A 24,310-nucleotide genomic window follows, 5' to 3' on the forward strand; every position below is an offset into this window, starting at 1 on the left:
AAGTGCTTCCAAGGAGTGCAGTTTTTGATTTAGCTCCTAGCATTTAGCAACATGACCCTTATTTTGTTCTGATTGATTAATTTCACATTGTTAATGTTGTTTTTGAGACCTTGCCTAAAAAAGGCACTAGAGGGGAGGCAAGAGCCTTTTGCCAGCAGCCAAAAGCCTAGGGATGCCAGGTGCAAACCATCTCTGGCAAAGTAGTTAGGTTTGTCGACCATGGATTCCCAGGCAGACAGGAACTGGATCCTCTTGGAAAGACACCAAAACCTAAGCCAATTATTGAAATCAATAATTTTTGTTTATACTGTGGCATCATTCTAGGTGAGGGTAGTATGCTGCTCAAGGCTAGGGACATACCTGCCTGGGACACATACTCAGAGAGCTTGACCATGTTTCTTTTCATATAGTCCAGTGAGGTACATCTCAGCTCATTCACACCAACATGAACCATGACAGAGTCATAAGGGCACTTGTGCTGAGAGACCTGAGTGCATGTGTGATTTGGTGAATGCTGGCACTGGACAAACAGTTGACCGTGACTTTCTCTTTCCCCAACCTGGTGAGTGGGACATCTGTGTGTCTCAGTACTGAGTCTCTAATGACAATAAAACCTGTTTTTTGAGTGTTATGCTTTATGGGCTTAGTGGGAGAGACACTGGTGTTGCTATGTGTCATGGGTGCTGTGGACACTGTGTTAGCTGTAGCAGACTTGTGTTTTGGAGGTCTCTGGTGTTTCAGTAAGTTTTTCAAGAGAACCTCTGCGTATGTGGATTTATGTGTTTGATGCATAGTATGTGTATATGTAGTGGTATGTGTATGAGTAGTGGTACTATGTGAATATGTAGTGGTGGATGAGTTGACAACCTTCTCTGTGTTACTGTTTTTAGTGAGAGAGAACATGGATTCTGGATTCTTGGCATAAATACATCTCTTGCACTCTGTACTAGACTGTGTTATTAGTAGAGGGTTGTCTGTGTACATGATGCAATTGCTACACTGTCTCAAGAGACCCAAGTCAAGGAGGTTGGCAGAAGAAACATGGGTAGTCCAACTGTCGATAATGCTAGGTTGAAGACTGTTGTCACTATAGGTGGTTTTTCAGAAACAATCTCGGAGGAGCTCAGTGAATGGGTATTTCTGCCAAGGTTTTAAGGGAAAATTTGTTGAATTTAACTGTCTAGCTTTGACTCACAATTATGCAGCAGTCCACGATGCTGTGCAATGCACAAGCAAGCAGAAAACCTGCTCAGATGCATAGCTTAAATACCAGAAGCTAAAACCTGAAATAAATTCTAACAAAAATTCAAAAGGACCAATGAGGATGTTTATTTCAAGTCCTAGATAGGCCTCCCTTTGCTAGTCAGGTGCCAATCAAACACAATTCTCTCACAAAAGTGCAGATAGGCCCCTTCCAATCCAAGATGGACTGAAAAACATGCTTAGAACAAACAAACCACTATAAGCACTTCCAGAAGCAGAAGGCCTGGATCTGGACTATGCTACAGCTACTAACTACCCTAGTTTCAGGATCTATATTAGAACATTGAAGTTTCAAAACTTCGAATGTTCTAATATCGAACCCTATTCAGCGAAAGCTGAAAATATCGAAGCAACAGAAAAACGAATTTTTTCCTAGGGAAAGAATTTGGTTGTCCATTTCTGTTGCATCGGTATTTTCAGTGCTGTGGTGGAAAGTTACGTGTCAGGTAGAGGTACGTGTGCGATTGAGTGCGGGTTAGGGTAGTTAGGGTTAGTGTGCGGGTTAGGTATGTGTGCGACTGTGTGGACATGAGGGTTAGGGTGGGTTAGGTGAGTTAGGGTTAGGGCGCGGGTTAGGTATGTGTGCGATTTTGTTGACGTGAGGGTTAAGGCGGGTTAGGTGAGTTAGGGTTAGGGCATGGGTCAGGTAAGTGTGTGATTGTGTGGACGTGATGGTTAGGGCGGGGTAGGTGAGTTAGGGTTAGGGCACTGGTGAGGTGAGTGTGTGATAGTGACGGACCTTAGGGTTAGGGTTTGGGTTAAGGTAAGTGGATAGTTAGTGGTGTGAGTATAATTTAGTGTAGGGTTAATTGTAAGATTTTAGGTGCATGTGTGTGGATTGCTGTTTGTTTGGTGTGCTTGTGTTGTGTTTATGTGTTTTGGAACAGCAAATTTTTTTCCTAGGAAAAAATTTGCTGTTCTGTATGTTCGATGTTTTCAGCTTTCTCTGAACAGGGTTCGATATTAGAACATTCAAAGTTCTGAAACTTCGATGTTCTAATATAGACCCTAGTTTCAATGGGAAACACTATAGAATATTTAACACAGCAGAAAAATAGCAGCAAGACACTGAAAAAACTTTTAAAGCAGCAGAAAATTAGCCAGGAGGCTCTAAATAATGATTTAATCAGTTAACAGATCAGTTAATTAAGTACTGCTTGGTGGGAAAACCAGAGTAGGCAGAACAGATAGCTTTACAACAGTGAAAACATACCATTGAATACTTAACAAATGGTGGAAACAGCAAAAAAGCTTGTTAAACAGTGAAAACAGCAATAACATTAAATTTTACAGGCACAGTGTATCAGACAATTGCAGTATAACAGTTAGTTTAGCATGCCAAGTGACTAAAACATCCATACCAGGTATACATCCATTCTTTGCATTTAGCTCTGCTGCTCATCAAGAACCTCCTTCTTCCCCTACTCTGACAGTAAACGATTCCCAAGTTATAATCACCTTACTGTGTGAAACCCATCCTCCATCTCTATTTTATTCTTGTACTGTTGCTCTGTATTTTATCCATTATTTTATGATTTACTCTCTTCTAACCTGGTCACAGCCAACTGCCGTAACTTCCCCAATATCTGTGGCAGCTCTCCAACTTCTTTCTTGAGTCAGTTATCAAAGACTTTATTAGCTAGCCAGAATGACTGTGTTTTCCAGTGTTTCATCCCTTTTTTCTGTCTCTCTAAAATTACTTGAACATGCAATGGAGCATGGTCCAAACATTTCATAAGACTTACTGCTGTTTCTCTGATATGATCCGTATACTCTTTACAAAACAAAACCCTAGCTGTTCTTGACCACCTCCTATATTTTGGACTATAGAATGAATGCCCATGATCTCTTTGACAATCACCTTTTAGCTTCTAGCCATCTAGCAAGCCCAATAACCCCAGAAACTGTGTAACAGCTTTTTTTGCATTTTTTCCTCACACAGTTCTTTCTACCTTACATTTCTTTCAGGTTGCCTCAAATCATATTCCAGTCGCCTGCTACCATCAAAAAACCTCCCGTTTCACACAAGCTCCCTTATCTTCTTAACCTTAGCCCTTGGTCAGATATAAACACTAGCCAGTGTCACTGTAATATCCCCTACTGTTTCCTTTCAAATCACTAGCCATCTCCATCCCTTTATGTAAACTCAGTTGTACAGTGAAAGGAGCTCTGCACCATTATTACAAACCCTGTCCTATGTTCTCCTTTGTAGGCATCTGAAAACAAAACCTGCCAATCCCTTATCTCTAACTTTCTATGCTCTTCTTCAACCATATGCATCACTTGCATTAGAAGTGCCTCTATATCTTGTTTCTTAATATATGTCATCACCCTGTCTCTGTCTTTCTTAATTGGTCTGACTGAGCCCTTAACATTCCAAGACCATAGCTTTACTCCAGATCTGTTCATAATTATATTTCGATGCTCCATAGATTTCTGTTTTGAATGTGCTTTCTCCACCTCTCTCTTCTCCTCCTTTCCTTTAGTTTATGTTTTCCACCATACGCACCAGCCAAGTATTTTATTTTGCCTCTGTTTATAAATCCAGTTCCTCTTGTTATAACTCGGATTTCCTTTATAAGAACCTTTCTGCTAAGTACTCTTCTCTGTCCCCCTTCCCATTCCATTTTAAAACTATGTACTAACACAAATTAACCTCCCGTGGTTGGGGTCTTTAATCCCTTCCAAACAGGGGCCATTTTTTAGTAAAAAAAATAGTCTAGGCTACACTGTTACTCCACTTTTACCTTCCACCGTTTTCACTTGATCTGGCCTCACCTTAGTCAAATTAGTAGACTACAGTAACTTACTTTATTTCTGCTTCCAACTTTAAATGACTGTTTCTTTAATTATACCTTCTTGCCTGCATAGTCATATCTGTCCTTGACCTCTGTGTATAAATTATTGAATCCTTTACCCATATTATCATCTGGTGATTTTCCAGCATAGCCACCTCTCATCCATGTTACTATATCCCCTTTCACAACCTGAGCATCTCACAAATACTCCCATCTGGAAGAAAACTTATTTTCCTTTTTCACTTTTGTTTCCTGCAGCACTTTACGTATTTTGTGCCTTGCCTATCTTTCTCAAAATTAATTTCCCTTACCTAGTACCCCAGCTTCAGAATACACCTTTACCCATGTAGATAGATATTCAGCAAACAAACTGGATTACTGGCATATGGGTAGTAATGCCCTGCTACCCGCCACCTGGCAATCTGTCAAAGTTTAGAACTTTGGTGATATACTCACTGCATAACCTCAAACTTCTAATCTTAAGATTTAGTCACTGGCATTCACCTTCAAGTCTATCTACCTCCCCCTTCATTTCCTGATAACTTATTCCATGTTACTATATCTCATTCCATGACTTGAGCATCTCATAAATACTCTCACCTGATTAAATTATTTTTCTTTTTCATTTTTATGTTTCCTGCAACACTTTGAGCTGAATTCTGTAAAGTTCACGTAAGCTACTTATGGACAGTGCAGCATGTCGAGGGAAGACTTCAGCTGATTTTAGAAGATACACTAAAGGAAGTCCAAGTACTTAGCTATTCACATAGGATAATTATGGATTCCATGCATGTTCATCTGACTGCAAAACACATCGTGTGCACACAACACAATTTAAATGAGGCAAACTTTCACGCTGCTCTGTTTCTGTAATCCTATGTGTATGCTTTATGGACCCCAATGAATAAGAGATAATACTACAGCGTTTGTCAAATTCCATAGCAAAAAAAGAAAAAATACATCAAATTGCAACCTACTGCTAATGAAATGGAACAGGCTGCAGTGATACAAGCCATAACTGAGGCTGTGTCTGTGCACACTAGAAGGCAGCCAGATAGAGTCAGACCAAGACTGCAATTAAACCAGTTGTCAGACAAGCAAATAATTGAAAAGTACTGGTTAGACAGACAACTGGTGCAGGCTGTCTGCAATATGTGTGTCCCACACATCTGTGCAGACCCTGCAAGGAAACCCCATCCCCCTTGAAACCAAAGTGAGTCTCAGTCTGGGTATACTTGTATCTTGGACATGCTAGAGACACATTGGGGATGCTGTGGAAGTGTCACAGACAGCTGCCAGATGTATACTAGCAAAATTCCTGGAAGCAATGTACAAATGGAAAACTGCATATACTTTACATCCACCCCATGGAGTGTAGAATTGTAATGCACCAGTTTTACAGCATTACAAACTTTCCCCGTGTACTCGGTGCAATAGATCGCACACACATACCTATCAGGACACCATTACATCCTGCAGCAGACCGATACATAAACAGAAAAGGCTAGCCATCTATGAACTTCCAGGTCATGCGTGCAGCAGATGGCAGCATAACAAACATCATGGCAACACATCCTGGAAGTGTCCACAATGTTGCCATATGGAGGGAAAGTGGACTGAGGGCTGAATTCCAACAAGGTGAAATAGTTGAGGGACTATTACTAGGTAAGTACAGGAGCTAGGATGTAGGATAAGGTAAGGATACTCCTCACACCAGTATCCATTCTGACCAAATGTGTTTTATTTCCCCACAACAGGTGAATGTTGTTATCCACTTGAGCCGTGGCTATTGAAACAGTACCATGAACCATTCAACCCAGCACAGGATGCCTACAATAGAGCAATTGCAACAATGAGAAACACCACAGAGTGTGCTTCAGCATACTAAAAACTAGGTTCAGATGTCTGGACACATCTGGGGATGCAATGCAATAAACACCTGAAAAGGCAGCATAGATGATAACAGTGTGAGTCATGGTGCACAACATGCTAACTGCAGCACATGACAGTTTTCCACCTGCAGGTGTGGGTGAACTACCCCAAGAACCCCAGATGTCTGAAGATGACATCTCACAGGTATCAGAGGAGGAGCAGGAGGACACAGGGGCAGAAGACACAATCATAGACAAAGTAGGGTGCAACCACAAGTGAGACCCAAGCAACATGGCAGTGTCTGACCCACAACTTTGAGTTATGACAAGCCAGACATGCATGAGTACACAGATTAAGCAATGAGGTGTTGTCCTACCACGGCAGTGTAAACACTGACCATCAGACATAACACCATAAACATAATATATTACAATATGAACATATGCAAATGTGTCACAACAGGGATCATCGACACAGGGCACAACTGACACAGGTATGCATACACACACAGATTGTTGCATCACTGTATGGAAAACAATATGGGACACACATTCCTATCTCTACAATACAATAACATGAAAAAGAGAAACAACACAGGAAATAACACAGATTGTTTAATAGCCACAAAAATATATATCCCAGTAGGGACCAGCTATGTTTATGACACTTTGGACACACACTAATGCAGTCTAGGGTGAGCTTGCTGATGTCTCACACTGCAGTCCACTCTGCCCCAACCATGTAGAGAAACATGTGGCCCAGGATGCTCCACAGAGGATATTGCTGAGGTGATAACTTCATGTTGAAGTGAAGGAGCATGACCCTAAGTTGAAGGCCTTATTGTGACTGGCAGGACCACAGCAGATGGGCCAACAGTGGAACTGTGTGAATGTTGGACCACAGACTCTGATGCTCAATTCGTAAGATTGGTTCCCACCTCCCAATTTTGCAATCCGCTGAGCACAGTCAGGCCACACAGAATCCTGCTTGTGCTATGGCACTGATGCAGTACCATAGAGGCCAGGATTTCTACCAACCATGCCAGAGCTTGCATACTTTCATTTTGAGCAGCCAGTGTTGCCATTATCTCAATGTGTCTGCTGTTCTGTCCTTCATGCATCAGACATAGCTGGTGTGCCACATGATCTGTGGCACATGCAGGTGCATGGGTGTCTGATTGATGATGTTGCTGGGAATGATCATTTACCTGCAGCAGGAGGCAGACACCCTCTGACACCTGTCCACACACACCATCTGCACTACTGTGTCTACTGAGACAGCCTGTTTCAGGTTGTTGTGGAGAACTGCTGTCAGTAGCAGGCTTAACTGGGGTCTGTCATTGAATGGCCTCATCCTGTTCAACATCCAGTGTCCCATCATCCTGCAAATGGCCAGACAAGTTCCACTCCACATCTGAGGCTGCAGCTGCAGCAACATCATCGTCAGTATCTCGAACAGACTCTCCCAACACATCAAAGTCCTGTGTGCAGGGGCCATAATAATGGTGTAAGTGTTTACCTCACAGACACATGGTACAGTGTTTAATCCTCACCTTTTGGGAAACTGGCTAGCCATAAAACTGCCCACAAGAGCAGCTAGCCTAGTACTTACCTATGAGCCTATGAACCTTGCTGAGACCCATCTGATACCACATCATGATCCCTGGATAGGCTGATGGATGATGCAGGTAGTTGATGTGCTAAAACAAGATACAGATAACACAGATCATGACAATGTGGTTACATCACATGATGGATAACATCAAATATATATCACATATGACATATATATCTCACTGCACCGTTACAAATAATAATGACTTTACATGAAGTGTAATATATGTATGTTTCACAGACAATACATACATGGAGTATAGAATTAAGTTGCAAAGTCAACATACATGACATATGTGACTAATATAAACAAAACACATACCTGATAACTCCTCATGGGAAGATGATGCTGCTGAAGAGGGATGAACTTCAACAACTGTAGGGAAACAACAGCCTTACTGATCACATAATTGCTAACATTAACCATGTGAGTACAGTTAAAAGGTTTGAGATACAGGTACCACTTTGTGCACTGGATAAGGTTGATGCAGACTGGCCCAGGAATGGGAGGAAGGACACCGTAGGAATGGAGAACAACAACAGGACTGACAGCAATGACAAGTATGAAAATAGTTAATAGCACACCACTGACAGACTCCAGCTGTGCGGCTGTTGTGGGTTGTACTGCTGATCCTGAAAAGGTAAAGAGAAAGACAACACACAGGAGTCATGTATGTAATAAAACATTGCTGACAGCATCACATATACAACACAGTAACAGGGGCTGCAGCTCCTCACACGACGGATGTTGCACGTATATGCCAGATGGTTCTGTGTTGAAAAATGTTGACATTAATGTCATGTATCACATGTGTGCTACACACTTATGCAAGCTAAGACACTTTTGTTGTAACATTCCTGGTCTGTCTGAACTTGAACCTGCATGGCTTAGGCTCCCACTTTATGTACCTGTAACATGCAATGTTAGCGAAATAACAATATGACAATAAACAGCAATGCTATGAAATGAAGCTGAGGCAATAACAGGTAGTGGTCACAGTAACAGTATGGAGACACTGACCTGCCATGCCTTGGTGTTGCCCTGAGGTAGATGGACCTATGAATATTAATGCAAACAGTATTACACATGTTGGTTGGACTGCTCTCTCTGGAGTTCAGTTGTATGAATACATCTCATTAGACTCATCATCCCCACCCCATATGGAACTTTATGCATGGCTCAAATCTGCTGCTATAAATCAAACATAACAATACATGAATATGCCTGCTACAGCAATACACAATGATTGTCTCTATAACCAGCCATGTAATGGAAAGAAAGGCATGCATGTTTGGTCTGGAACTCCAGCTTCAATGCCACTCCTGGGTATGCATCACTCCTCTCTTGCTGTATGCAGTGAGGCCAGAAATATTATGATGTCATCAGGACGGTCAGTGGCGGTCCACCACCAGTGGCATTACACAGTCCCTTGTATCACCTTAATCTGCTTGCTGCTTGAAGGATCATGTCTGAGCAACATCATCTACATGCATCACAGGATCTGTTGTGATCTCCAACTGCATTTGTCATGTTGGTGAGGTTGGTCCAGATTTCATGTATCCAAACTCTATCGCCACAATAGTCAAGAAGTCTCTGTCCATGTTCTCAGAGAGCATCACATATGATTTAATTTTCCTGTGGAAAGAAGTTGTCACCCCTAGGATGGTTGGCCATCTGAAAGACAGTGATATGCACATGATCATCGTCCTAAGAACATCCATGTAGTTGATTCTGTGGACACTACATGACACATAAACAGTATGCATTCCTGTACAATGCAAAGGTTTGTATAACACTGATTGTGACAAAAAAGTAACAATAATGCCTTCGTACATAACATCCATGAAATGAACATAACTTGTAATACTGTTACAGCTTGTGTGTGGGATTAGAGCCCCCCACACTATGCATATGTTGAATACAGACCCAAAGACAACAGCATTAATCCATATGAGTCTGCTTGCATTTCTCATTAAAATACTACATAAACTAACTATTGAACAACATACAGAAAGTGTTGGAAAACCTTAGGCTCTAATAGCAGGCCACAGACAGTACAGATCCTTTGTATATTTAGACACTAGTGATAACACCTTTGTTAAGAACAGTCATTGAAGAAATATCTGTAACAGGAACAGCACATGTTTTTAACAGTTTTGTAAGTGCAAGGAATTACTGTAAGTATTGTGAATGATCCATAAATCTGCCTTTATATACTGTTCACATTTGCAATATAAATCTGTCTATACAACTGCATATGGGACCAAAATCAATTAATTAAAATAGCAACATTTGTAATCATAAAGGCTAATCAAACATCAGTCCAGTAACTTAAAGTTATGTTGAAGCTCACATTTTGAGTAAAAATTAATTTAAACAGGTACATTTTGAAGTGACTGATAACTGCGGTGGTGGTGCTGTGGTAGCGTTGTCGCCTCACAGTAAGACGTTGTCCTGTTCAATTCTCAGATAGAGCGTCTTCTGTGTGGAGACATGCATAAATGGGCATGCCTTCGTTGAAGGTTGTGCATCAGGGCCGGCAACTCGGCATGTAAAAATCTACTGCCAATCATTATCGGACCGGAGTTCCACTGTGGCGACCCCTAACCGGGAAAAGCCGAAAGACACAACAACAACATTTTGAAGTGACTGACTTTAACAGATTATTAAATCACTGAAACAGAAATGCCACCAATTGCCAATGTACCTCTCACTCTGAATCACAGAAACAAAGTGCAGGTAATGTGCACCCACCTTTAAGTACCTTTGTGTCATATATAATTAATGAGGTTCATTAAAATTCTAAGTTTTGGAATCCCATTTGCGCACCTCAATGTAAATTGACTATGTGCATCATAACACCTAGTTGTACTGCATAATCACCCAATAGGTTTCCGTAAACGGTACTATGTGTGGCATGTAGACATTATCTGCCGATGATCTGAAAACATGACATTAGCACCACTCATACCTCTCAACCTCTCAGAGCAAGAAATCTGGAAAAAGCCATAACTAAAAGTGGGATAAAGGCACAAAAATAGGGACAATTTTTAAACATTGCTCTTACAAACTTAGAAAGTTGATAGAATAACAGGTTTTGCATTAGCATGAATTTTCTGATGTCTGAAACTCAAATGTCTGTCATTATTTTCTAACTTTAATCTTTAATGATTTGACATTAATTTGCCAGATAATCTTAAATTTATGAAAAATGGAACAAAAATATGAGGCAAAAATCTGGACAGTCTGTGAAAATCTGTACAGTTGAGAGGTATGGGGTTTCTTTCAAATATTAATTTTGATACATTTACAGAGCAGACAATTACTAACTGCAAACTGAGAGAGATCTCAGTGAGCATTTCTCTGTTTTTACATTTTTCAGGCACTTTCCATTGGAGGATCATGATGGCTACTCCAAGGAGGCTGAGATGTGTCTATGTGACCAACTGGACAGAGGAGAAGACCACTCAGATGTTGACCATGTATGCTGGAGTACAGCATTGGATGAGGGCCAGGCCAAGGAACTTGGTGATGATAGACGTATAGAACTAGATTGCATGGGAGCACTAAAGACAGAGAATGATCTACTGCACTGGAGTTCAGGTTTGCCACTGCTATGATGACCTGCATAGAAGGGACTTGGAGAAGCATCTACACATGGTCACTGAGGTGCGGAGACAGACTATGGATCCCTACAGTAAGTGTGACTATTCTACGTATACCTAAGCATTCCTATGGAATTTAGAGATATCTCTATGTCCCTCATATATCAGACAGATGTCTTTTATAGCCAGTATGTAGTTGTTGTGATAATTAGCTCATGTGGATAATTAAGTGGATGTGGTAGCTGCTCTACTTATAACTATGGGGTCGATTCCCATGCTGTTAATTTTTTAGTAACGTTTAGACTATACATAATTATGAATTTTGAGATGTACATATGTTTTACAACATTTAACAACATAATTTCACAAGGCCACTGTCCTTGTGCATCACTGATGTATGTAGTGCCTAAGCCATGGATGACTGTGCACTTTGTAGTTTTCCATTATAGTACCACAGTATTGCCTTTTCCACCATTATATGTCAGAAGAAAAAGTCATATATAACTTCTTTAAGTCATTTCTCCTAATAAACAGTCATGTTTATTTAAGCCAAAAGGAATGCCTGTCTGCTTACACATATGGTATTAATTATGTGCTGATAGCTGTTATTTCTTTACAATAAAATGTCCAATAAGTGTTTAAAGTTTCCATATTCATCTGTTCTCCACAGGAATTCTAATAAACACCTGCAGTGCTTGTTTGTAAAGTGAAATCTCTGCTGCTTGTTAGGTTCCCCCCATAGGAAAACTGGCCAGTCTATCCATGTTTTGGTGTGCTGTGGGTTCTAATCCACATAGGGGAAACATATCTGAAATTGTTATCTTGGTTTACTTCACCCATAGCATTTCTTTAATAAAGCATATTACACTAATTGATATTAATGTTTATGTTGTGCATGGTTATGAATAACTGAGCTAGTCATCAAATTCCTATGAATAGTCCTGTTATCCATAACGGTCCTTTAACATCAGCTGTTTAACAGCAAGGTTAGTAAAGCAGTACCTATTTGTTTAACAAGAAGATGTGCTGGCTGATAGCTTGGCCTGTAAGGAAACCAGCCAGTATGCCTATAATCTGGTGTTCTGTGGGCTCCAATCTATATACAGGAAGCATATCTGAAATTCTCAGCTTAGTTTATTTCATCCATAACATTTCTTTAGAGGAGCATATTCCACTTATTGACATTAACGCATATTTTTTACATGGTTGGGAATAACTCAGTTATTCTTTGAATTCCTATGAACATATCTGTAATCCATAATGGTCAGTTAACATCAGCTTTTTAACAGCAGGGTCAAGTAAAGCTTTGTTATATGTCCAACCAATGCTTTTATTAATAATGTATAATTTGTAAAAGTGCTATCAAGGTCTGTCTTATCATTAAATATTATCTTCAGTTCAAGAACAACATCATCCTTACCTTTTGACAGAGTGGGATGGGCAGACACAGTTGAAATGCAGAACAGGGAAGATGTATGCATTTGCTTAGTGATGTGCATTTTGCCAATAAATATCATGGTCCTTACACATACCTTACTGTATCATATATGTACAGCAACTTGTATGGGTCTGTTTATAGAAACTATTACACGTGAGACTGTCCCACTGTCTGAGGAATGAATGATTTCTATTACTTTTAATGTTTCCAAACACAGTCCTCACATGAATGAGTTTTTCAAACTCTAGCTACATGACCAGCATATGCTCATACTTTGAAATACTAAGCCAGGATCCATATTGGTAGACCATTCCGCATCCAGGTGATGTTATAAAACCAGGTCTTTTTACTGCATTCATAACATGCATTTTCAGTCAAGATGGATTAGCTATGCAGGTAGCCCACAATGTTACAGTTTGAATGTACATTGTAGTTGCAGATTTGACTCTCATGTCCTCCAATCTGTGCTAAAGATGTTAAAACATGTAACACTGAAAAATGTGCATGATTATTATCTAATGTTCTACAGGAATAAATTGCTTAGAACATGTTTTGAGCAATGTATATCACTATCTGAGGAATACATTATTCATAATTTCACGTTTCTGTTTTCAGGTGATGAAGACTGGACCAGGAACTGCGTTCTATGCACTGAGCAGATGCACAGGCTTTAGGAGCAGTGGGGGAAGAGAGGTATATTGATTACTTTTTATGTTTTATGAAACCAAACTAATCCTTTTTCAGGGCTGTATTTTTCACTTTAATATGTATATTGCTTAGAATGCAGGAACACCCATCTTGCATCAGTAAGGTAATTGAAATTATTACACTATAGCTGTGATTCCAACTGTGATTGAAATAAAAAATGTTGAACTATATGTAGCATTAAGCCATTGTTTTGGCACACAGTTTTTGAATCGTACTCCAGGACCTAAATAATGGTTTGGTTGGTATGTCTGTCACACATATTTTGAAATGGAAGTTTTGCATATAAGTCTTAGTACTTTGACTGCTGCTTATAATGCATGGATGGTTATGCATTTTAGAAGCTTAAAGAAGCTTTGGGAGGACCCCCCTGTGTTAGCCAGTCCAGATTACAGCAAAGAATTTGTTGTACAGGTGGATGCTTCAAACCATGGGGTGGGGGCTGTACTTAGCCAGATTTCTTCAGAGGGGGAAGAGCACCCAGTGGTTTATCTCAGTTGTAGGCTCCAACCAAGGGAGGAATGCTATGCAGCTGTAGAAAAGGAATGTCTAGCTATAGTGTGGGCATTGCAGAAACTTCAGCCTTATCTGTAAGTAAGAAAATTCACTGTAATGACAGATCAGAACCCTCTAATATGGTTAAACAGAGCCAGTCAGCAAAATGCCAAATTGCTAAGATGGAGCCTGGGGTTGCAAACATATGATATGTCAGTGCAGCACCACAGTGGGAGTAGCAATGCTAGTGCAGATGGGTTCTCAAGACAAGGAATGGGGTGAGGTACCCTCAGATAGACCTAACCCTCTCAAGTGACGTTACTCAAGGGTCACTTGAAAAATTATCTTAAGTTCTCCAGGGGAGAAGAGATTTGAAGATTGGGGAAAGGTGGGCAAAGGCTGACAGCCTAGTCAAATAGAATTTGATACATAATTCTATCATTTGTATGTTGTTGTTTGTCTTTTCGGCTTTTCCCGTTTAGGGGTCGCCACAGTGGAACTCTGGTCCACTAATGATTGGCAGTCAATTTTTATGGTGCCAAGTTGCCAGCTCAACGCCCAACCTTCAGTGAAGGCACGCCCATTCATGCATGTCTTTCGGAGGCCACTCGATCATGGGGAGGACATGCAGACTCCACACACAAGGCACTCCAGCTGAGAATCGAACAGGAGAACCTCTTGCTGTGAGGCAACAATGCTACCGCTGTACCACTGCAGCTTCAGTTCTATCATTTGTATATATAAATGTAAAATACAGGCTTGTGTTCTTAAATGAAAGAAAACACTGTAAAATGTGAACTTCAAGATTGTTGTACCATTGCCATCTGCTGTATGGAAAACCAAGCCAAGCAATTCAAATGTTCTTTGAAGTTACAATTATCTAAATGATGGTGCCGAAGCGACTGGCTGAACACATTCTTTCTATTGTCTTAACTTAAGGAATAATGAAATGTCTTTTATTGTTGTAGTTTCCTGAGCAGGTGTTAGATTGCTAAATAATGCAGTTTGTTGGCCTGGGAACTCCAGACTAAGTGTCAAAATGATGTAATGTGTATACTGGGAAAACCTAAGTGTCAAAATGATGTAATTTGGGAGGGTCTTAGCAGAGCTTTTTATTAGTGAGTTTAAAAAGTATTGTTGAGAGAGAGAGACTGTAAGCATTTTGTCTTGGACCATCAACCCCAGCACTGCTTATGCTCTATATGTATGTAAGTAGGATTGTAGCACTGTGTTTTCTCTTAAGAATAGCTAAAGATTAGAAAGTTAGATTAAGTGTTTTTCTCTGACATCAGACCTGTCCTACTGTATTATTTTAAGTTTCTGTTTGATATCTGAACTCTTAGATATCTCTGTGGTGTAGTAGTATTGTCTTGTGTTTTTAATTATTTATTATTAAATATTTTAAAACCTTTTACATGTGGCTGGTTTGCATAGAGATAAGTAGGCTCTAGAGTACATTGTATATTTATAGAGCTTATTGTAATAAGCCACTCCAATAAGCCTTAGACTGAATAGTCACATTACCAATTGGATAATAATATTGCACAGTAATAATTGGACACCCTTTAAAGGGCCTTTGCGTAGCTGATAATTATTAAGCTGGTGGTGGCAATAATTACTACCATATAGTCTGGGTAAAGGGGCACAGCTAGAGAATCTGTGTCAGTCTTTCCTAGGAGTGTCTGTGAAGTTGTATAAATACTTATTTCAAAGTGTGGGTGTGTGTCAGCTACCTGGGCAGGGACACGAAGCACTGGTTGGACAGAGAGGGTACTGGAGATTAGCGTGCCAGCTATGCTGAGATCTGGACCCTATAGCTGTGCCAGTGGGGAGTCTTACTGGGGACCTGGGGAGCAAGGGAGTAACCAGCCCAGACCGACTGTGATCTCTGTGTGCACTTAAGGGAAATTGTACTTTGCTGTGTGTAATTGTTATCCTTTCCTCGTCTATGAGACAACCTCCCTGGTGTTAGTGGTGAGGACTGCGGCTCCTTGATTGCTGGGCCAGGGCACAGTCATCACAGTGATAATGACAATGATGAGGAAGCTGGACTCAACCCTGCTTGAGCAATCATGTTTGCACCCTGGAGGAGATGATGCCAGGACAGGAAAGAGACTATTATTCGGAGGAGCTCTGTGAGTTTGTGACCAATGTTTTCTGAACATAGATGAGGGACATGAGGGGACACTCTTCCAGGATATGGCCCAGACTATGTGCAATTTATTCAAGGAGATAACTCATGAGGTCATGTGTGAGTGTCAACCTCATCAGTATTGTCCATCCGGTCCGTAACTATTGTATGTGAGCTTATTTTATTTATTTATTTTATTTTATTTTACATTTGTTAACCGGGCTAGTCTAACTGGATATATTTCCATTTTCAGCAGAGGCCCGGGGAGAAAAGCTCCACATGTAGACAAGACGGATACAACATAACAAAAAATTCATAATAACAGATTAAAATAACAGATTAAAAAGTGGTAGGACTTTCACTCCAAGACAAGAATGATTAATCATATTATAAAGGTATAAACAACATGTTCAACATAATTTCATCTTTGGAACCATTTAGAGAAAGCATGAAACCAAGGAAAAGAGAGAACATTAATCGAAAGAAGGTGCAGATTTAAAGAGATATGTATTGCCAGAAAGAGAGAGACAAATAGCCATGAGGAGGAGAAAAACAAAGAAAATTTTAATCAGGCTTAGAGCAGGAACATATCCAGTGGTTTTTAAGGTGGACTCTTAGTTTTTGTTTAAACAGAGCAGTAGATGCAATTGAAGTAAGTTCAGGAGGAAGTTTATTCCAGTGTTTCCCAATGGCATTTGAGAAAAGGGAATCACCAGCAAGGTTATTTGATTTGGTTAAGGTAACTAGCAGTTTACTAGAAGAGCGGAGTGAGTTCAGGTTTGAGTAGGGGCTTAAGAGGTTAGAAAGAGCAGGTGTATTAAGAGGTTGGTAAAAAGCTCTTTGGACAAACATAAGTTGGGATAGAAGCAACATGTTTGTCAGTTCAAGCCAGTTAAGTTGTTGCAGATTCAGACAATGGTGGGTTCTAAATTGCTTCCCAGTAACAAATCTAGCTATGTTATTGTAAGTGGTAGACAGTTTAGAGATTGTTTTTCTTGAGATTAGTGTAGATAGGTGAGGCATAGAGAAGTGTGGAAATAAGATGTGAGTGGGCAAGATTAACTTTTGCTGGGAAGGTTAAAAAAGTTTTGATTCTATATAGAGAGCCAAGTTTCCTGTTTACAGATTTAATGGTATTGTTGATATGAAAGTCGAAGGAGAGATTGTTATCAATCGTGACACCTAGCAATTTGGTAGTAGAGTTAGGTGATATAATGGTTCCATTATTCGACATGATTGTGAAGTCAAATGTAGGGGATCTGGTAGTAGGCTTAAAGAGTAGTAGTTTGGTCTTTTTTGCGTTTAGGAGTAGACAACGTTTTAGGAACCATGTTTCGACTTTAGAAAATACAGCTTGAGTGTTAGTTTGAAGTTCGGAAATGGATCTAGCAGAGCAAATAAGTGTGGAGTCATCAGCATATTGAATGCAAGTAGCCTGTGGAATGGCTAATTGTAAGTCATTTATAAAGAGGGAGAAAAGAAGAGGTCCAAGAATAGAGCCTTGGGGGACCCCAAGTGAAATTGGTAGAAGAGATGAGAGTTTGTTATCCCAGAGGACAGCCTGTTTCCTGTTGGTGAGATATGAACTGAACCAGTGGATAGCCTCAGGTCCTAAGGAAAGGGATTCGAGAATTTTTAATAGGAGAGAGTGGTTAACCATGTCGAAGGCTTTGGACAGGTCAATGAAGAGAGCAGAAGACAGGATATTATTGTTGCGATTATTGTTAATAATATCTGTAAAGGAGAGCAGAGCAGTAGTTGTGCTATGATAGGGCCTGAAGCCATGTTGAACGTTTGTCAGAATGTTATTTTGTATTAGGTGATTCATTAACTGATGGTGGACACATTTTTCCATTATTTTTGCGAGTGGGGACAATAGGGCTATGTGTTATGCTGCCCACATGCTGATGGCCATGTTATTGATTGGACTACCATGTAGCTGTCATGCTTATGTGTTATTGTCATGTGACATTTACTTCTGTTACAATGTGTGCATGACATCCATTAAAACATTACATTTTCCTCCCACATTCAAATGTCCATGCATTTTGAAAGTTAACCTGCAGCTAGTGCTGCAAGATGTGGCCTGTAAATGTGTTTTACTGAGGGCAAATAACAGACAACATATGTTTTCCATAGTCCAGAACTAACGCACTAGTATGGCTTGGAACTGTAAACAGAAGGACATGCATTCCCTATGTATTTTGGATGACAGTTGTCATGGTGTCCTACTGTCATGATGTGGTGTTGTGTGCCATGGGTTGGCAATACTAAAGCCATGTGGGATGATATATAGGTATATCATGTGTATGTGCAGTCCTCCTTTTCTGACTGCATCAAACAGCAATGTAGCATTAATCTATACACAGTGGTACAGATAATTTATTCTGCAACAATGCATTACACTGTGGTTCCTGTATCTTAAATTTCCACGTCCATTACTTATTCACATAAGATCACACCTTCTGTAAAGAGCTGTACACGTTAATTGATTGCCTTTCACATGCATGGTCATGGGTTTGGTTCTGTCCTGTCCTAGAGTATCTAGCATGGTTAGACCAGCATTTTTTCATCTGTGGTGGTGCTTGGCTTACATCTGCACTGCTGACAGACTACTTGGGCATGTGTTTATCTATCCAATATATACAGTGATCATAATTTATTACCCTCCAACACACATCTACCATTGGTCATACACATCTAGGTATGACAGTTTGTAACATGTTGTAATGTGATACATGTGCATAGGTACGTAGATATGTTTTTCTGCATTTCACTATTGCTGGTATGTATCCCCACCCCGTTTGACAACTTTCCATTGCTGGTGCTGTGCAGACTGCCTGTGTAACTTATGTGTCCTTACTGTTTTCCCATCCTTTGTCTGTCTTGTCTTGTGATGTTCTATGGTTACACCTGCAGTGACGGCCTTCTCATTATCTTTCTCTGTCTTTACCTTTCCTAGGATTCTTAAAAAAATGGGGCCTATTCCCACCAAAAAACATTGTCCATGCCCTCGGACTTTCTCTGGGATTTTTATATTCCAACATCCCTCTTGTGTGCCACTCTTCTTCACCCATACCCCACACCTTCTTTTCATTCTTCCACTTTCCTTGGGTGTGTGCATTACTTGTGTTCCCTATTCAAGTTCCGAACCCATTGTTAACAAATGCTAGCTGTGGTGATGTGGCCATGATTGCCCTTCACTTGTATCACATTTTTTATTAGAAATGTTGAAATCCGTTAAGTGCAAGCAGTCATATTTTATTAGTATATGCCTTACACAGATATCCATAGCTGTCTCTGAGGTTACTGCAAAAATTACTGACTATATATATTGTAAATGGCATAGAGCTTTGAAGCATGTATATTTTGTTAGTGAATGTATTATGGAGATATCCATAGTCTGTAATGTTTCTGAACAAATTTCTGAAACTATGTATTATGAATGCCATACAGCTTACATTGGGATAGTTGCATTTTCTTTTTGTATCATAAGAGTCAGTTATGTTTCATAGTTGTCCTTAACATTACCGGACAGATCCTGTTATACATATGTCTTATAACTATCAGGATAGGATCATAGAATCATGGCAGGTTACTAGGCTATCGACCTGGAGGTCATTTCAAGCCTAGCCATTTCCTCCCAATGTGATATTATAGATACTCTAGATAATGCCCAGGATTGTATTTATTAATGATTGCCCATGTCCAAGCGGGTTGTCGGCGTTATCCCTGGTAAGAATTTATGGTGCCCCATCCACTCATCCAGGATCCTTTTGAACAGTATCATAGAGGTGCTCTGCTTCACATGAATTGACAGCCTATTCCAAAAACACAGTAGTTGGTGGGAGACAAATCTGTCCGTCCGGCACATCCTATTCAAGTTGCAGGCCATATTTAGGCCCCAGGATCGGGTAGCTCTAGTCACGTTTTATTTATAGATGTGCAGCAAATTCTTTATAGATGTATAGCAAAATTTATTGCACATACTCAAATTGTGATAATCTTTCCATGACTTTTTTAACGTACATTGTGCTTTGGCAACTGTTTCTTATTACTTACGGATTATTTGCAGGTTTGTTTAAAGTGTTGTTGCTACTCAATACTCCCTTGTGTGCTGAGCTATTCTGAGTTTATTGTGATACATTTACATATTACAATGTTTAATGCTGATACTGGCATAATGTGTCAAAATCTGACCTGAATTGGGTATGTATTTGAGAAAATCATTAGTGAGAACATTTTTCCCTGTGTATATTGGTAATATTTTAGTTTTTTCTTCATTAAATATCAAACCAGAAATATTCTTGAAATCTGTCATCTTATCAAATAATGACTGCATAGAAGAATTTGTTCCTGCTGATGTAATTAAAACACCATCTGCAAAAAGTTGGATTTTAGATATTGTATTTTTGTCTATATCAAATCCTTCTATATCATTGCTGTTTCTAATCAAATTAGCCCAAGGCTCCATTATTAAAGTAAATAATAATGGTGAAAGTGGACATCCTTGTTTTGTACCTCTTAATATGGGTATTTTTTGTGAGACATATGTTCCTATTTTAATGTAAGCCAATGCTCCTTTATATAGATGTTCAATTAAATTCACAAATGTATCAGAGAAATTTGTACACTTCAATAAGATAAACAAACAGTCCCAACTTACTGAGTCAAATGCTGAACTTATATCAAGGCTGATGAGTGTCAAATCTTTCTTTTTTCTGTTTGCATAATCAATCAGAGTTAAAGTTCTCCTTATATTATCAAAAGTATTTCTATTTATAATAAAGCCTGTCTGATCTATGTCTATTATACTTGGAATGATTGTCTTTAATCTGTCAGCAAATATATTCATGAACATTTTATAGTCAACATTAAGTAATGAAATAGGTCTACATGAAGTGCATCTAGTTGGATCTTTATTGGGTTTCAAAATTGGTGAAATAAATGTGTATTGCCAGGATGGGGGAATTGACAATTCATTTTGAGGTGAAATGAAAACCTTATGTATTAATGAATAGGTACTCTTAGGAAGGATTTTATAAATCTCAGGAATAATACCATCATTACCTGGTGCTTTGTTTGATTTAAGTTTATTTATTTGTGTGATAACCTCTGTATCTGAAATATTTTTATCTGTTAATCTAGTCTGTTGTTTATTAAGTTTTTTGCTCATGTTTGTAATTATAAAGTTCTTTATTTTGTCTTTAGAATCCATATTAATGTTATTATGGTTAATGTTATGAAAGTGATTTCTAAATTCATCTAATATTTCTGGTAAGCTAGAGGCATTCTTCTTTTTCCTTGGAGAGAAAATTTCTTTGATGTGATTTTGTTTATTCAGCCTTTTTGTTTTATTTTTAAGTCTATGTAAGTATTTGGGACTTATTGAGTAAGACAAAAATTTATATTTCTCTAATGTTATTTTGACTTTGTGACTTAAAATTTCTTTGTATTTCTCATTTAATTTATTTATTTCCTCAATGACTTTTTTGTCCATAATATTTTCCTTATTATTATGTTTATATGAGTCTAATTTGTTTTGAATGTCTATTAATTCCCTGTCCCAAGATTTCCTTTTATTATTATACCATCTGATACTTTGTCCATATAAATAAGATTTTAGAGCATCCCAAATGTAAATAATGGAGATGTCAGGTGTAGTGTTTAAGTCTAAGAAATGTTGCACCTCTGTAAGTATATAATCTTTATAATCTTTTAGTTGAGTTAGGTATGCTGGTATTCTTTTGATCTGAACATTATAAGTAATATTTACCATAAATTCAAGACAATTGAATTATGATCTGATATAGGGCATGAAATGATCTTAGAATTAGTTAGGTCTGTTACCAGTTGGTTAGAAATAAAGACTCTATCTATTCTTGAATAAGTTTTATGTCTGTTAGAAAAAAAGTATATGGTAATGATTTAGAATCTGTCTGATTATTAATATCATTCAAATGATATGAATTAATGAAATCCTTTAAATGTTTTGCATTGGATGTGATTTTCCTTTTTCCTATAGTAGTAGTATCTTTTTCATGAAGGATACAGTTAAAATCTCCTGCTAAAATAATATCTCCTTTAGAAAATGATATAATCTCATTGAGATGGTGTTTCACTGTATTAGTGCCAATTCCTGGTATCCAGTATACATTAATCAATGTATATGTTTTCCCATTAATCTGTATTGTAACCAGGCAGAACATTCCTTTGTCATCTTTATATGACTTAATAGTTTTAGGTATGGGCATATTTTTGTTCCACAAGATAGCCACTCCTCCTTTTTTCTGTGTGTGTTCTGAGCTAACCAAGACTGTATATTTATTAGTGGCTAATTTATCTATATCTTTTTTTCAGGAGATGTGTTTCCAGAAGGAATATTAAGTTGGCTCTATGCAAATTAATATATCTCATTAAACTTGCCCTTTTACATGGGTTATTCAATCCATTAATGTTTAAAGAAATTCCTTTTAAAGTTACCATTTAACTTTTATAAACATATAAAACTTATAATCAGAATAACGTTTACTAAAGTAAGTATTATTATGTCTCCTCCTTTAGGTGTTCTATTAATTATAGCTGCATTTAGTGAAAATCTTATGGAATTTTGTGAGATTTTAACTTTTATTTGTAGTGACAATGAGTTTATAAAATGTGATGTGGATGTCAAAACTATATACACATAACAATAATCAGGTGAAAATATTGTTTGGATTAAACAATGCATCCAGCCTGAAGTTAAAAACTCCAACTTCGAGTAGCAAATACCACTCAAGTTATCCCTCTATCCTAAGCAGCAGTACTCCAGCTGCCACCAAATTAATTAAATACTAACTATTATTAACTAAAGTTAAACTCATTTATTTTGATTATCTATTATAGCAAGACTTAAACAATTTATATAACAGCTTCATATAATCATATAAAACTTTTATAATCAACTTAATGCTATGTACATCTATTCTATATAATGAGTTCATTATCATGATAGCATTCTAACAATCTTGAAAGTGGGAGCAGAGAAGAAAAAAAAAAAAAAAAAAGAGAGGATACCCATTTGGCAGTTTAATAAAAATTTGTAATGATAGGTTCTTATTATATGTTTATGCTCATTTGAATTCAATAACATTTGTTATCTCAGGCTATTATGACTCAGACATTACTTACATTAGAGTATTCATATTTTCTGTCATAACAGTACTGTTAGTAGTTTTAAAACTTTAAACTACATGCACTAGAAGCTTCCTTCTCTTACTTATTCTTACCATTTAAATAAAATGATTATTCTCAGTATATAAGTTAAAAGAACATACTACAAAGCAATGTTGATCCCTAGTTATGCATAAACCATTGTGATGAAAGCCAGCTATATCTTATATATCTGCACTGCAGCTTTAAAATGTATCACATGACATTTTCTTCTGAAATAGAATCATAATAATGCACATACTTATTTATCTTAGTTAAAATAAATGCATTATAATATTATATATCCTTAAATTATAAGCATCTATATGCATTAAAGTGCAGCAATTATATAAGTTTTCAGAGTCATATATGCATGAGTTTTAGCTTCTATGCATTCTAAATTATCTCATTTGTTTACTATGGCATATTAAGCCATTTAAAATCATTATAACTTTTACATTTTATAAGTTACATCTTAAATAAGTAAATTATTATAAAGAAAAACTCACATTTTGTTGTCATAAAGTTCGTTTTTCATCGCAATACCGCATTTACAGCAGTTCTACTTCCTGAAACAGGTTTACTTCTTGAATTTGCGACGAGTCTGTGTGAAATCAGGGGTCAAAGTTCAAAATGGCTGCTTTCAGCTTCTCTGTGCATTTTCTGAATGTTGAAGCTTTTAAAACGGCTCAAGGACACTATTCACGAGGATACCTACAACTTAAATTGTCTCATAACATTCTGGCGGGAATTTTAATAAAAGTAAGTGACAAACATTCATTTTGAATGCAAATGGATTTATACAGCGTAAAACCTTCTTGAAGTACTTCACAAGTCATTGCAGTCTCTATGGCAGTGAAACCAAGCCTTCAATTATTTAACATAAACATTATTTATATTTATGTGTCCCATTTCATTTTCTCATTCAGAGTATGTTACAAACACATATCAGTATTATCAGAACCTTGTTACCTAAAAAAAAAAAAAAAAAAAAAAAAAAAAAAAAAAGTACCTGCATAGATATTTACTTGCTGTTTGTTTTAATAAAGTAAAACCTGAGACATATTACTTACAACTGCTTTAGTTCTAGTCAACTGCAGTTATATCATGACATATTATTTAATATCATGTATTTAAGCAATTTAGACGTAGTATAATATATAGTAGTAATACTTAAACAGCATAAATAATTTTAAAG

The sequence above is a fragment of the Protopterus annectens genome, chromosome 8.part0 (genome assembly GCF_019279795.1).
Source record: "Protopterus annectens isolate FY-2018-M chromosome 8.part0, PAN1.0, whole genome shotgun sequence".
Taxonomy (NCBI): Eukaryota; Metazoa; Chordata; order Ceratodontiformes; family Protopteridae; genus Protopterus; species Protopterus annectens.